Here is a 16,727-nt window from a genome sequence, read left to right on the forward strand (position 1 = left end):
TCTCCCCAACCTTTGCTCAGGAGTTCGGATACTTGCCTTTCGATCTCCTTAGTTTCTTGTGGGTTGCTCCTATAAGCTGGCCAATTGGGAAAGGACGCTCCTGGAACGAGATCAATGTGATGCTCAATTCCCCTCAATGGTGGCAAACCATCTGGTACACTTGCTGGAAACACATCATCAAAATCCTGCAGAAGAGACTGAATACTAGAAGGCAATTTAAATTCATCAATTGGGTTAGCATGCAACATCTGACGTTGAGAAAACAATAAATAAAGGGGTTGTCTCGCACAAAGCACCCTCCTCACCTCCCTTTTTGTTGCTAAATAAAGTTGTTTGCCCTCAAGTGTTTCACTCTTTTTGTTTTCTCTCTTTTCCCTCTCAAGTGTTTCACTCTTTTTCTTTCCTCTCTTTTCCTTCTCAAGTGTCTCACTCTTTTTCCTCTCAAGTGTCTCACTCTTTTTCTTTTCTCTCATTTTTATCTGATCCTCACAAACCTCTTGAGGAGATAACGGTTTGAGAACAATCTTCTTGTCAGCTTGCTTGAAAGAGATTTTGTTGGTGAAGCCATCATGCACTGCCTTGGTATCATACTGCCACGGTCTTCCTAACAGCACATGGGTCACTTCCATTGGGACCACATCACATAGCACCTTGTCATTATATCTCCCAATGGTGAGACACACCTCAACCTGTTGAGTCACTTTTACCTCTTCATCTTCACTAAGCCACTGAAGTTTGTATGGTGTAGGATGTGGCTTAGTTTCCAAATTCAGTTTGGTCACTAATGTGGAACTTGCAACATTGGTACAACTTCCTCCATCAACAATTAAAGAGCATAGCTTACCATTAGTTACACATCTGGTGTGGAAAATATTTTCTCTTTGATTGTCATCCAGTGGCTGCATTTGATTTCCCAACAGCCTTCTCACCATCAACATATCACCCTGCATAGCTTCCTCCTCATACTCTTCTTCTTCCACTTCTTCTTCACTGATTTCAGACTCACTAGTGATTTCTCCATCAGCCTTCATGATCATGGTCCTCCTGGTTGGACATTCAGAAGCAATATGTCCTCTGCCTAAGCACTTGAAACATTTTATGTTTCTGGTTCCAGTATTGGATGAGGAAGTGGAGGTGTTATGTTTGCTTCCACCTACACTGGGCGTTGCTGACTTTCCATGCGGGGATGTGGCTGCAGGTCGGAACAAATTACCTCCCTCCTTCTTGGATCTGTTGGCCCAGTTTTGGTTGTAAGTATTAGGTGAGTTCCTCCTTGTTGCACTTTTTCTTTTAATTTGCTGTTCAACCCGGAGCGCCCTATGTAACAAGTCATCCAACACCACATACTCCTGTAATTCAACAACATCTCTGATTTCAGGGTTTAGACCATTCAGGAAACGAGCCATTGTGTCTTCGGAGTCCTCTTCGATGTTGGCCCTCACTAACGCCATTTCCATCTCTTTATAATATTCTTCCATGGTTAAATTCCCTTGGGACAGCCCTTGGAGTTTCTGTCGCATGGTTCTATTATAGCTAGTGGGCACATACCTTTTTCTCATCACCCTTTTCATCTCAGTCCATGTATCTACCTCTCGCCGTTCCTCTCTCAACATTTCTCTTTGGTATTTATGCCACCAAACAAGGGCATAGTCGGAGAATTCAGCTGCTGCTAGCTTGACTTTCTGCGCATCAGTGTAGTCATTGCAGGCAAATAAGTGCTCAGTCTTCATTTCCCAGTCCAGGTAGGCATCTGGATCACTTCTACCTTTGAAGGGAGGAACATTGAGCTTTACTCCCTCAACCCGGTTCTGCCTCGGTCCGTCATTACCGCCATTGTTACCTCTATTCCCATCTATATTTCGTCTAGCATTCTGATTGGCTTGGTTCTCCAAAGCTTCTAGTCGTCCATAGACCTCCTCATTGGTACGGTCCAGCAAACGTTGCATCTGTGCATTCATCGCATCCAGTAACAGACGTTGAGCGTCGTCCAACTGATGATACTCGTCACCACCACCACCTGCTCCAGCCATAATTCAACAGGAAAAAAAAATGTGCAATAAAAATTATTAAGGTTTCAGGACCTCACAACACTCTACTCACGTGTTTAACTCTTAGATGGTAGTACACTCGTGTTTAATGCTCTCAATAGGCTTTTGTGTAATGTATTCCCTCTTGCCTTTTACCACTCGTGTTTCCTCTTAAGTTCCTGGATGGACCAAATTAGACACACAAGGTAATATAAAATAAAAGGAAAGACAATATAATGATCACAAACAGATTTGATTTGGGATAACAACTTGGACTTGATTTGGATAATAATATATCAGATTGGATTTGGATAACAGGTGAGCCTTAATTTGGGTAACATATATGATAACAAATAAGATATTATAGATAGGATAACAGATAAGATATTAGGTAGGATAACAGATAAGATATTAGATAGGATAACAGATAAGATATTAGATAGGACAACAGATAGGACAAGTAAACTTCAAATGCTCATAACTTTTGCTACAGTTGTCCGTTTGAGGCCCACTATATATCAAAACGCTCAGAATTCAGAGGAGAATCTAGATAAGGGGATTTGCTCCACGATTTTTTTTCAAAAAAACACCTCTAAATGCCTCAATTTCGTATTCAAAGATCAAACACCCACTTTTTTTTTTCAAAATTTTTGCAACTTTTTTTTTTGCAACTGTTTCCCTTTTTTTCTTTCTTTCTTTTTTTTTTCGTTTCTTTTTTTTTTCTCTATTTTTTTTTTTTTTTCAGACGTCCAACTATTAGAATTCGTTCAATAGGCAATCATCATTAGGCAAATTTGACAATTTAGCAATTCGGCAATTAGGCAATTTTTATCCCAAACAAAATTCGAATAGGCTGAAACAAAAGTTATGAAGAAAAGACAGAATACAATATGATAGGCACAAGAACAAGAAACAAGAACTCAAACAATTTTTTTTTTGACACAAAGTTTGAAAGACACAAGAAACAAGAACAAGAACAAGAACAAGAACGCAAATAACAGAACAAGGACAAAAACACGAACCTAGACAAATTACGAAGAAAAAAAAATAGGATAGGATAGAACCTGTATCAAGAGCCGAAGCTCTAATACCAGATGATGTGAACCTGAGTAGGAGCGGATCGTTTGATACAGGCTACGGAGGTTTTGGATGACGCCACTTCCAATGAAGGAAGATAAGTCCAGGTAGACGCCACTTCCGGTGAAGGAAGATAAGTCTGGGTAGGCGCCACAAGGATTACCTTGATAAGTCTGATAATTGGTTCAACAAGGATCCCAGAGAGAAACTCTCACCAAATTTTATCAAAATGCCAAAAGTTTTTTTTATTGAAAACAAAAACAAATACTTATAGTATATCTGAACAAAAAGATAAAAATAGACATGGGCCTTCTAAACAGTTTGGGCCAGAATTACAATAAAAATAAATTATAACTTAAAACTTATTTAACTTGGGCCTTCAAGTTAGTTTGGGCCTTCAGCAACAATTAGTAGTCTTGGTAGTGCCTCTGCCTCTGGGCCTTCATCTTTCTCCACTTGGGCCTTCAATCATCATCAATGGCAGCTATACAAATGACCAGCCTTGTCTCTATGACGTGTTGGGCTTGTTTAAGTCTGCCTCTGGTCATGGGACCTTCAAGTGCTTCATGGTCCTTGGTTATGTCCTCATCACGATGCGTTGGCCACCTTGGCATCCATGTTTCAACTTGCCCCACACGGGGATCTGTCGTACATTGAATTCAGATCTCGGGGCAAGCCGACACATTGTTGTGCGATAGAGGAAGAGCGAGATGGGAAACCGTGGTATTTCGACATCAGACAGTATGTCGAGAACAAAGAATATCCACCAGGGATTTCCGACAATGGCAAAAGAACGTTAAGGAGATTGACTACTGGTTTCTTTGTGAGTGGTACCATCCTGTACAAACGAAACCACGACATGACCCTCCTGTGATGCGTAGATGCCAAAGAGGCGAACTACATGATTGAGGAAGTCCACGGGGGTTCATTTGGGACACATGCCAATGGGCATGCTATGGCCAGGAAGATCCTTAGAGCAGGTTATTACTGGCTCACTATGGAAAGCGATTGCTGCACCCATGTAAGGAAATTCCATAAATGTCAAGCGTGCGCGGACAATGTCAATGTTCCGCCACATCCTCTGAATGTCATGTCTGCCCCTTGGCCTTTTTCCATGTGGGGGATAGATGTCATTGGGGCCATCGAACCCAAAGCTTCGAACGGTCATCGCTTCATTCTCGTGGCGATAGATTATTTCACCAAATGGGTCGAAGCGGCTTCTTATACCAATGTCACGAGGAGTGTGGTGGTTAGATTCATAAAGAAGGAACTGATTTGTCGATACGGATTCCCTATGAAGATCATTACTGACAATGGCACCAATCTGAATAACAAAATGATGCAGGAAATGTGCGGGGATTTCAAGATCCAGCATCATAACTCCACCCCCTATCGGCCAAAGATGAACGGGGCTGTGGAGGCTACAAATAAAAATATTAAGAAGATTATTCAGAAGATGACAGTGTCATACAAAAATTGGCATGAGATGTTTCCTTTTGCCCTGCATGGATATCGAACCTCGGTACAAACTTGTATTGGGGCAACACCGTATTCCTTGGTTTATGGGATGGAAGCGGTACTCCCATTTGAGGTAGAGGTCCCTTCCCAGAAGATACTAGCGAAATCGGGCCTAGAAGAATCAGAGTGGGCTCAAACACGCTACGACCAACTCAACCTTATTGAAGGTAAGCGTTTGACGGCCATGAGCCTTGGGCGCCTGTATCAACAAAGGATAAAGAACGCGTTTGACAAGAAGGTATGCCCACGCAAGTTCAATCAGGGGGACCTTGTCTTGAAAAAGATATCCCACGCTGTTAAAGATAATCGAGGGAAGTGGGCCTCGAATTACGAAGGACCTTTCATTGTGAAATGGGCTTTTTCTGGGGGTGCTCTAGTGCTCACCAACATGGATGGCGAGGAGCTACCCTCGCCCGTGAACTCCGATGTCATTAAGCGATATTACACTTAAAATCTCGGGCAATTGAGGAAACCGCTGCATGTTCCTTTTATTTTTGTTTTTGTATGTTCTTCTTGGTTTCCTCCAGGGATTCCTGTCCGCTGTAATTGTCTCGTCATAGTTCTTTAAAAGAAGAGAACATGGGTCTGAGGCTTCAGTCCTCACTTTGGTTTTAAACCATGTGCAGTTTATGATAACCTGAGCCCTTTCGCTCATTTCGTGGGGTGCCCCAAGCGCTTAATTAAAATTGAACCTAACCATCTTTCACTAAGAAGATTATTGAATTTGAAAACATTCATGCATACGCATACGCATGCATATTTTGTGATAACAGGGGCAGAATCGTCTTAGGCAACGGTCAGGGGTCGAGACAAGGTTAAAGGCAGAAACCAATCAAGGTAAGACGACGATGCGGTCATGGTTTGCCACGCATTGTTGTTTCCTACTTTCAGGTACTTAGGGATGGACACAAGTAGAGGCTAGGGTCACGACCAATAAGTCGTCATCCTTTGCCTAGCCCGGGACAAACGGAAAGCGCCGCTGCAAAGCAGCCTAGTATCCTTTAAAATCTCCAGTAATTATTGTTGTTGTGTCTATAAAGTAAGTATTAGATGCCTAATCTACCCTGAGGGGTTTCGAGTAAGCGAATGCTGACCCTTAGAAGTCTTACTTATTTCCTCCCAAAAAAAAAATGCAGGTTAGCTCGCCTGGGCGAGCAACCCCTGCACGAAATGGGTTAAAAAGGGGAAGGGGGAAGGTTTCTGCACCAACAACTCTTCCCCCCCCCCCCCCCTCATTCAAAAAGAAAGCTACGGGAATCACCAATTTTTGCAGCCCCTAGGTGACCATTTTTTGCGTTTTTGATTCCATTTTGCTCTATTGTTCATCTCCAACAAGTAAGTACCTCATTCTTGGGCTCTCTGGCTTTCCATTAATGTATTTTGGTGCTCTAAGTTGCATGTGTTTGCTCAAAACGTGAGGGATTTATCCTTGAATTATTGCTTGTTTTTGTTGAATTGATGGGTTGTAGGGGATGGCCTTAGGCCTAGGGCGCATTCTGAGATAATGAGGCATGCCACATTGCCCCCATTCCCTTGATTTTCATGCTTAAACATGTGCCCACCAAGTGTTCAGTGAAATGCCCCAATGACATTTGCGCATGATTTTGTGGAACTTAGCTTGCAAAACAAATTGTGCACATTGTGAGTGTGTGGGTAGTTTATGGAAGCTAGACTAAAGTGCCAAAAGGATGACTCATGCCTAGGAATCTAAGTTTCCGATTTTGAATGTAAAAGATGCATGAGTATTAGAACATGTTTGAGGAGTTTTTTTACTAGAATTCAAAGCTTGCTGCCTCATGAGGAATGTCTTGCGCTTAGATAGCATGAAGAAACCCTTCGATAATATGTATGTAAATATGTAGCATGAAATGCCTTGTAAAATGTTGAATAAAATGCCTAGCAAAATATGAATATATATTGCATGAAAATGCCTTGCATAATATGAATATATATAGCATGAAGTGCCTTACAAAGTGTTTGGATGGGTAGCGTAAAAGTGTTTTTCAAAATATGTGTATTTGTGAGTAGGTAGCAAAAGAAGCCTTCCAAAAAAAAATGTGTGTATATATATAGGATGTAGCATGAAAAGGTTTGTCAAAAAATATGTACATGGATGTGTGTCGTAAAATGCTTCTCACCAAATTTTTATGTGTGCAAATGCATATGTGTCATAAAATAGCACGGCCCCAATATGATTATTTTATAAAGTGCATGTTGACACTCATGCCATATGAAGTGTTGTTTGGCTCTTGTTTGTAATGATTGGTATATTTCTTGTAAACTAACTTTCCAAATGTTGTCCTCACAGGAAATGGCTCCGAGGAAGCTTTCCGCAAAGAGATCTAGGAGGGACGCCGCGGCCGAAGGAACCAGTGCCGCTCCCGAGTTTGATAGCCATCGTTTCAGGAGCGCCGAGCACCAGCAGCGTTTCAAGGCCATCAAAGGATGGTCGTTCCACCGAGAGAGACGCGTCCAGCTCAGGGACGATGAGTACACAAATTTTCAGGAAGAGATAGCTCACCGGCATTGGACGTCGCTGGTCACTCCCATGGCTAAGTTTGACCCAGAGATAGTCCTAGAGTTTTAAGCTAATGCTTAGCCCACGGAGGAGGGCGTGCGGGACATGCGGTCATGGGTAAGGGGCCAGTGGATTTCTTTTAATCCAGATGCCCTTAGCCAGTTCCTGGGTGATCCGCTAGTGTTAGAGGAGGGCCAGGAGTGCGAGTTTAGTCAGAGAAGGAACCGGGCCGATGAATTTGACGAGGAGGCCTTTGCCCAGCTGTTATGCATATCGGGTCAGGATTTTTCCCGGACCGCTGCCGGGAGGTGGGTGCGGATCATGTGCACCAGTACGACCACCTCGACCCAGATGTGGATGACGTTGCTGCTCAGCAATGTCCTGCCCAGCGATCATAACTCCGACCTCCCTCTGCCGAAGTGTCAGCTGGTGTATGCCATCCTGACACGGATGAGCGTCCATGTGGCTCAGTTGATCGCTGATGCCATTTATTTATTTGCAGGTATGCCACCTACCGGCACCCTCTAGACCCAGATAAGTCTAACAGGGCCCTGGGGTTTCCAGCATTGATCACGGGCCTCTGCCAGTCATTCGGGGTTCCCGTCACACCTAGTAAGGTGATTCGACCGTCGATCACCCGGGCCTTCATTGAGAAGTATTGCACGCCTAGACAGGCGCAGGGTGATGCACCGCAGGCCGCAGAGGCACCACCACCACCTCATCAGGATGATCCAGCTGGGTCATTTGGCACGGAGCGGTATCTACAGCACTTGGTTCGCCAGCAGGCGGCCAACCATAGGGGGCAGGTGTAGATACATGAGTGTCTCTACCAGCTCAGCCTCAGTCAGCAGAGCCAGGGTTTTGCTCCTTTTGCGTGCCCTACTCCAGATCAGTTCAGGACTGAGGTCGCATGGCCCGGAGATTGGCCTGTGTAGAAGCAAAGCTTCATGGTGAATCAAAGGTGATTCAAAGGTGTTTTGATGATAACAATGATGATAACAAAAGATGATGACAAAGGTGATGACAAAAAGCTCAAAGATCAATCAAAGAACAACTCAAGAGAATCCAAGATCAATCAAGAACAATTCAAGAGTTCAAGATAAGAATCAAGAAGAATTCAAGACTCAAGAAGAAAGTCTAGAGACAAGAATCAAGATTCAAGGATCAAGATCAAGATTCAAGAATGAAGAGAAGACTTAATCAAGATAAGTATTAAATTTTTTTTCAAAACTTTGAATAGCACATGAATTTTTGACAAAACCTTTTACCAAAGAGTTTTTACTCTCTGGTAATCGATTACCATATTGTTGTAATCGATTACCAGTAGCAAAATGAGTTTGAAAAAGTTTTCGAACAGAATTTACAACGTTCCAATTATTTTCAAAAAGCTGTAATCGATTACAATGTTTTGGTAAACGATTACCAGTGTCCTTGAACGTTGAAATTCAAATTCAAAGGTGAAGAGTCACATCCTTTCACTTAAAAGCTTTGTGTAATCGATTACACTAATTTGGTAATCGATTACAAGTGACTGTTTCTGAAAAAATCAAAAGATGTAACTCTTCAAAAGGTTTTTGACTTTTTCAAATTGGTTTTAAGTTTTTCTAAAAGTTATAACTCTTCTAAATGGTTGTCTTGACCAAACATGAAATACCCAGCTTCCTCTCCAAAAACACTATCCTCGAGAAAATCCTATTGATCCGTGATCGTGCGTGTGATCTTTTGGTTCGATAGGAAATCATGTGCAAAATAAAGTCATGGTGCAGCTACGGTTTGGGATTAGGATAAAACACTAACATGTGTGAGTTTTTATACACTATGAGTGATTTTATTCCCAGTTGCAGTTTGACCCGACGTTTCCCCTGAATGTTCATTTAAAAGCTAAATGTTGACATCTTGTCCTTCATTTTCTGTTACAAGGAAAATTACTTTTGGCATGAGTATATTGTTTCTCTAAAATATGGTGCTCTCGTGAATGATTTATTTTTCCTGGCTAAAGCATGTTCGCCTTTTAGGTGAAAGAATTTGGTGGACCATTCGGTCCTGCCAACAAATCAAGTACGGAGCCCCACGAATTGATTGCTGTCGCAACGTGCCCTTTTGCGGGCGGGCGACGCGTGACTCACGGGATGCGTGTTCCACGAAAGGAATACGCGGGGAGTCACCACCAACGTTTATTTGAGGAAAATGTTGGAAAAACCGAAGGAAAACCGGTCAAAAAGAAAATTCTAAGTTCGGGAGTTGTATTTACGCTTGAGGAAGGTATTAGCACCTCTCACGTTTGTCTCAAAGGACAACAGCCTTTAATCGAATGTGCAAACATGACTTTGATTTTTTTATGTTCCCTTTTATGTCTTTATACCCTTTATATTTTTTCTTTTTTTGTGGTCGACAAGGGTGTTCCCCTTTGCTCCTACATATTCCTCAATTATGATGGGGAAATCAGACCTACGTAGTTCTTGCTTATGCGTGAATCAAGTAATTCTTTTTTACTTAAAAGGTGATCATTTTAAGGCGTTGGACCTTGAAAATGATCCATTTTACTTAGTAAGAAACATAAATGATAAACTTTCAAAATCCTATTTTTGTGGACGAGCTTGACTAGGCGAGTCGATTTTAGCCTTAGTTTCACTTTAGTTATTTAGTCAATTCAATTAAGAATGAGGAATCCCAAAGAGAAAACGTCCGATTGATTTTTCGCTTTATTTTACTAAAAGGTATTTTTTATTATTATATTATTATTTACCTCTTTTTTTTATTTCCAACGTGGTTGCGGCACGACCGATCGGTCGGAATTCATTTCAACCAAAGTTAACGGATGGTACAATTCAAACGATCGGTGGAAATTTATTTAATTTTTAGGTTAAGCGAGAAATGACTTAAATAAATGGCTTAAGCACGTCAAAAGGGGGTATAAAAAGTAAATGAAAACGAGAATAAAAATACATGAAACCAAATGTGGACCACCACGGGTACATAGAATGAATTGAAAAGATTGGTTTGAGGTACCTACCCGTTGAAGACTGAAGAACGATGAAGAACGTCGAAGAACGGTCGAAAACCTTCACGAAATCACTCACGGAAACATTACGGAAGCGCCTCGGCTTGGATTTTCTTCACGGAAACAATTTTCCAAAGCAAATTCGAAAGAGAGAGAAGTGCCTAAGGGGCTGAACCCCTTTCTACTTCACTTCTCCCCCTATTTATAGAAAATTGGGGGAGAAGCTTGCCACCCAGCTCGCCCAGGCAAGGAAGGTTGCTTCCTCCAGAAGCAACAGCCTTCTGGAGGAATCTTCTGGAGGGCCCAAGTGGGCCTGGTTGCTATTTGCACCCCTATTTTTACTAAACACACCCCCTGCCCTTTTTTTTGGTGATTCTTTTTTCGTAAAGTTACGGAAACTTACGACTTTTGTAACGATACTTGTTTTCTTTCCGTAATGTTACGGAACCTTGCGGATTACATAATCATCCCCTTTTTGACTTACGGAATGTTACGAAACCTCACTATTTGTGCAACGATGCTTCCTTTTGATTTCCGGTGTGTCACGGAACCTTACAGATTGTGCATCAGTACTTTCTTTTGATTTCCGGCACGTCACGGAATTTCACAAATTGCCTAATGATGGGTGCCAAGCACCTCAAAATCACCAAACACAAGTTGCATGCCACCAAGCAAAGGTCCCCGGACGAAATTAGGGTATGACAGTTGCCCATCTTTACTTATCTTTTATTGGAGATAAAAGGGAAGTAAAGATAAGACACTAATTTCGTTCCTCTCGGTTGACGAGAGTCGCGGGTGACCATAAAATACCTCCGCATGTAAATGACTTGTTGTCCTCGGGGGAACAAAAGGTGCAGAAGGCGATGTCAGTCTCTGCATGCTATCAGGCTTTTCGTCTTATAGATAGCAAAATGAATGTTTATACAGATAACCACTCGGGTATTTCCGCTCGTCAGCGTGACTCAAATGTCAGTATGACAAATCTTGTGAGCGCGGAAGATGACGTAAATCTCCGCGTGTCAACGGGCTTGTCGGCCGCGATTGACGAAGGGCGCAGAAGACGACGTTAGTCTCTGCGTGCTATCAGGCTTTTCGTCTTACAGACAACAAAAAAGAATGTTTATACGGATAACCACTCGGGTATTTCCGCCTGTCAGTGTGACTCAAATGTCAGTATGACAGATCTTGTGAGCGCGGAAGATGACGTAAACCTCTGCGTGTCAACGGGCTTGTCGGCCGCGATTGACGAAGGGCGCAGAAGACGACGTTAGTCTCTGCGTGCTGTCAGGCTTTTCGTCTTACAGATAGCAAAAAAGAATGTTTATACGGATAACCACTCGGGTATTTCCGCCCGTCAGCGTGACTCAAATGTTAGTATGACAGATCTTGTGAGCGCGGAAGATGACGTAAATCTCCGCGTGTCAACGGGCTTGTCGGCCGCGATTGACGAAGGGCGCAGAAGACGACGTTAGTCTCTGCGTGCTGTCAGGCTTTTCATCTTACAGACAACAAAAAAGAATGTTTATACGGATAACCACTCGGGTATTTCCGCCCGTCAGCGTGACTCAAATGTCAGTATGACAGATCTTGTGAGCGTGGAAGATGACGTAAATCTCCGCGTGTCAACGGGCTTGTCGGCCGCAATTGACGAAGGGCGCAGAAGACGACGTTAGTCTCTGCATGCTATCAGGCTTTTCGTCTTATAGATAGCACAGAAAGTTTTGAAAGTGCGGACAACCACTTGGGTATCTCCGCATGTCATGTGACTCCTGTGTCAGCATGATAGAACTTGTGAAAGTGGCCGACAAAAGCGAGGCTCTTGCTCCTACGTATCCTCCCATGAGGAACTCAGACCTACGTAGTTCTTGATAACTTGTGAGACTTGAAAAAGTCTCCACCGGAAGATGCTGACATCTCCGGAAAGGGCGCAGATGACTACGTTAGTCTCTGCGTGCTATCAATCACACTTGGGGTCACTGAATGACGAGGTGCGGATAACCGTAAGGTGTCTCCGCGGGCTACCAGCTCTTGGGTCATGGTAACAAAAAGCGGTGTGGTCGACAAAAGCAAGGCTTTTGCTCCTACGTATCCTCAAATGAGGAACTCAGACCTACGTAGTTCTGGATAACTTGTGAGACTTGAAAAAGGCTCGGTGTTTTCTCCACTAAAATGCAAACATGCTTTAGCAAAGAGACAAATATTCCAACTGATTAGAGCAGCATATGCCTTTTTTGAGTGAAAAACAATGCGTTTACCGGGGAAGGAGAGTATGCTGATGAAATTTTCTCATAACCATAAATGAGATTTTGGATGTTTAGCATTTCGTTTCTAAATGACCATTTAGAGGAAACACTGGGTTCGACAAAAATAGAAGAAATCCACTCAAAGTGTATCAATCTCGCACAGGTAAGTGTTTTATCCTAATTCTGAACCATAGATATGTCATGACTTGATTTTACAAATCATTTCCTATCAAATCAAAGATTACATGCGTGATCATGGATCAATAGGACTTCCCTTGGAAACGGGTTCTTTTGGTGGGTTTTTCGGCTTTTGATTTTTTTTTTTTTGGCTTTTTTCCTTTTCTGTTTTGGTTTAGTGCGGGGCGAAAAAGTCGCTAGCGCACAAGATTTTGGTTGGCAATTAAAGGGAGAAGACCACTTTAGGTCGTGGTTTCCTTTCCTTCTTTTTGTTCATTTGGTGACAATTCTGTATTGTTCAGATATTGTCCGGTCCAAAGACCTTTCTGCACATTTCTTCTGTTTTCTTTCGATCCTTGATCAGGAGCTTTCTTTCCTTCTTCTTCTTCCTCTTTTTTTTTTTTTTTTACTTTCTCCCATTCTTTGATTGGGAATTTCCTTTCTTTTCTTTTTGCTTTCTCTTTGATCGAAAATTCTCCTTCTTTTCTTTTTTGCTTCCGAGGGTAAGGATTGACATTCTCACCCTGGGTCAAGGTTTATGGTGAGTTAGGATTTTGGCTCAAGGCTTGTAGAATGGCTAGACGTGATACATGTCAGGGTTTGGGTTTGGTTCAAGGATAAAAAGGGATGCCCCACATTATTTCCATGACACAAATGCAAAAATGATGATTTGGAAATTTTATGCAAAACTGGTCATGCATGCACCTATGCGGACACTCAAGTGTCAAACTTTTATGGTCATGTGATGCTAGGGCTCAGGATTCATTTCCTCTATTTTAGTCAACCCAATGTTTCCAAAATATGTTCTTTTATCAATTTGTGCATTCATCCAAGTCCATTTTGGGTACTCGGGAAAATTTCACAGCATTCACCCTTCAGGTGTACACACATTTTTTTTCAACAACTAGCTATGATCAACGAATTTTTTTTCAAAGAAGAGTTGGAAGTCATCTCTTTTCGAAAGCATGTTGGGTTTTTTCGCTAGACAACTTATTATTCTTTTCTTTTTCCTCTCTTTTTTCCTTACTTGCTCTCTTTTTTTCTTACTTGCTCTCTTTTTTTTATTTTTTATCTTTATTTTTATCATGATTTTTGTTTGTTTTATTTTTTGGACGATGTTCCTAAACGAAGAACTCTACACGGTTCCAGAATTTCAAATAAACATCATCGATAATAATGATATAAGCATTAACGCAACAATCCAAACAAAAATGTATGCGCTGTACAAAAGACAATCGAAACAACAAAAACAAACATTAGTCTCTCAAGTCAAAAAAATAACATAACATAAACAATGATAAAATAAATATGAAGGAAAACATGAATCTGGGGATCTCCCGGTCATGTAGCTCCACTCCCTCCCAAGAAGTCAAGCAAATCGGCCATCTCCTCATCCTCGTGGGCCTCCTCTCCATCGTCGGGAGCCTCTGGGGGTGCCTCTCCTGCTTGGGCCTCGGGCCAATCCCCGGGCCATGCGACCTCTGCCCTGAACTGGTCTGGAGTAGGGCATGAAAAAGAAGCGAAGCCCTGGCTCTGCATGCTGAGGCTCAGCTGGTACAGACAATCATGGGTCTATACATGTGCCCGGTGGTTGGCCGCCTGCTGGCGAACCAAATGCCGTAAATACTGCTCCATGTCAAATGACCCAGTCGGGCCAGCCTGATGAGGTGGTGGTGGTGCGCCTGCGGCCTGTGGAGCATCACCCTGAGCCTGTCTCTGGGTGCAGTACTTCTCAATAAAAGCCCGGGTGATGGGCGGCCGAATCACCTTGGTAGGTGCCACGGGGACTCCGAACGACTGGCAGAGTCCTGTGATCAGTGCGGGAAATCCCAAGGCCCGGTTGGACTTATCTGGGTCCATAGGGTGCCTGGTCGGCGCAATACCTACAAATAGATAAATGGCATCAGCGATCAACTGAGCCACGTGAATACTCATCCGTGTCAGGATGGCGTACACCAGCTGACACTTCGGCAGAGGGAGGTCGGAATTATGATCGCTGGGCAGGATGTTGCTGAGCAGCAACGTCATCCATATCTGGGTCAGGGTGGTCATGTTGGTGCGCATAATTCGCACTCGCCTCCCTGCAGCAGTCCGGGCAAAATCCTGCCCCGGTATACACAGCAACTGGGCGATGGCCTCCTCATCAAAACCATCGGACCGGTTCCTCCTCTGGCCATACTCGCACTCCTGGCCCTCTTCCAGCACTAAAGGATATCCTAGGAACTGGCTGATAGCATCCGCATCGAACGGGATCCACTGACTCCTCACCCAGGATCTCATATCTCGCACGCCCTCCTCTGTAGGCCAAGCATTGGCATAAAATTCGAGGACTATGTCTGGGTCGAATTTGGCCATGGGGGTAACCAGTGATGCCCACCGCCGGCATACTCATCATCCCTGAGCTGGACGCGTCGCTCCCGGAGAAATGACCAACCCCTGATGGTGTTTAGCACTCCTAAAGCGGTGGCTGTCATACTCGAGAGCGGAATTGGTTCCTTCGGCCGCTTTATCCTTCCTGGACCTCTTTGAGGCAAGCTTCCTCGGGGCCATTTCCTGCGAAGGCAAACATTTGGAGAGTTAGTTTTACCAAGAAATGCTATTCTTAAAACGAAAATGGCATACGACCTCCCCCAACAATAACACAAACATCAATGTAAATTTAGAGCGAACTCATGCACATACTTCCTTTCGAACATTCACTCGCACCAGATATTCTTCTAACTAAGAAAAATGCACCCAGGCACAATCAAGGCACCTTCGTTACCTAGATCACTTATATGTACTTCCAAGGTGTATTTGCTACCTGCATCACATGCACTTCCTTTGCTAAATTTACATACATGCATACTCAAAGCATTTTGGCTACCAAAAATTGCATACGTGCACATTCTGGTATTTCTAATACCTATACATATACAAACTTAGTGATGAATCTTGGCTACCTACACAATAAGGTGCTACATTTCATGCTTTATTCAAGTGTTTTTGCTACCTAAAGCTGCATGCAAATTCAAGTATATTTTCTTTTGCTAACTAAAATTGCATTCAAATTAAAAGGTATCTTTGTATGGTATTTTCTTTACATAACATGCAACATATATATATTTTTTGTGAGACATTTTGACTACCAAAAATTACATGTACATACATCCAAGTATTTCGCTACCATACCCAAAGTGTAAGTTGCCAAAGGTATTTTGCTACTTATTCCACACCTACACGTTTATGATGAACAAAATTCCTAAACATCTAGGCGTAGGGAAACTATTGTAGCGTGGCTCATAGCTGATTGCTGGCAAAAAAAAAGGTAGCTTCACCCAATATGCACCCATTCTTGTGTTCTCTTGCATAAAGACTTTGGTTCCTAGGCCTAGGATATATGTGGGGCAATTACTCTAGCCCTTACGAAACTGAATGCATGTCCCAAAAAATAGAAAACATGTGCAAACCAAATCGTCCCATAGGTTGTTTCCCTACGAAAATCACGCGCTAATGCCATTGAGGCATTTCACCGAACACTTGGTGGGCGCGCGTTTAGGCATCAATAGCAAGAGAACAGGGACAATGTGGCATGCCCCATTACTTCAAAATACATTATAGGCCTAGGGCCATCTCATACAAACCCCCAATTCAACCCAACCAAGCAAGAAAACAAACCAAAATTGCCCCACATATTTGAGCACATCCCCACAATTTAGAGCACCAAAAGGAGATCAAAATACCCCAATGAAAAGCTAGAAAGCTTAAAGATGGAATACTTACTTGTTGGTGATAAATAAAAGCGCAAAACGGAATCGAAAAATGCGAAAAGTAGAGATCCTAGGGCTGCAAACTCGTAAATTCCGTGGGTATGACTTTTGAATGGGGGAAAAGAAGTTTTTGAATGCAAAAATGTCCCCCTTTCGTCATTTTTTATATTTTGGTGCAAGGGTTGCTCGCCCAGGCGAGCTAACCTGCACTTTTTTTTTTTTTTAACTTTGTCTCTACCCCAAAAGGTAGCTCGAGATGATCCTGCCCCTGTTTTACCACAACAATATGCACGCGTATGCGTATGCATGAATGTTTTCAAACGCAACAAATTTTAGTGAAAGTTGGTTTAGGTTCAATTTTAATTAAGCGCTTGGGGCATCCCATGAATTGAGCGGAAGGGCTCAGGTGATCACAAA

This window comes from Glycine max, chromosome 16 (genome assembly GCF_000004515.6).
Source record: "Glycine max cultivar Williams 82 chromosome 16, Glycine_max_v4.0, whole genome shotgun sequence".
NCBI lineage: Eukaryota > Viridiplantae > Streptophyta > Magnoliopsida > Fabales > Fabaceae > Glycine > Glycine max.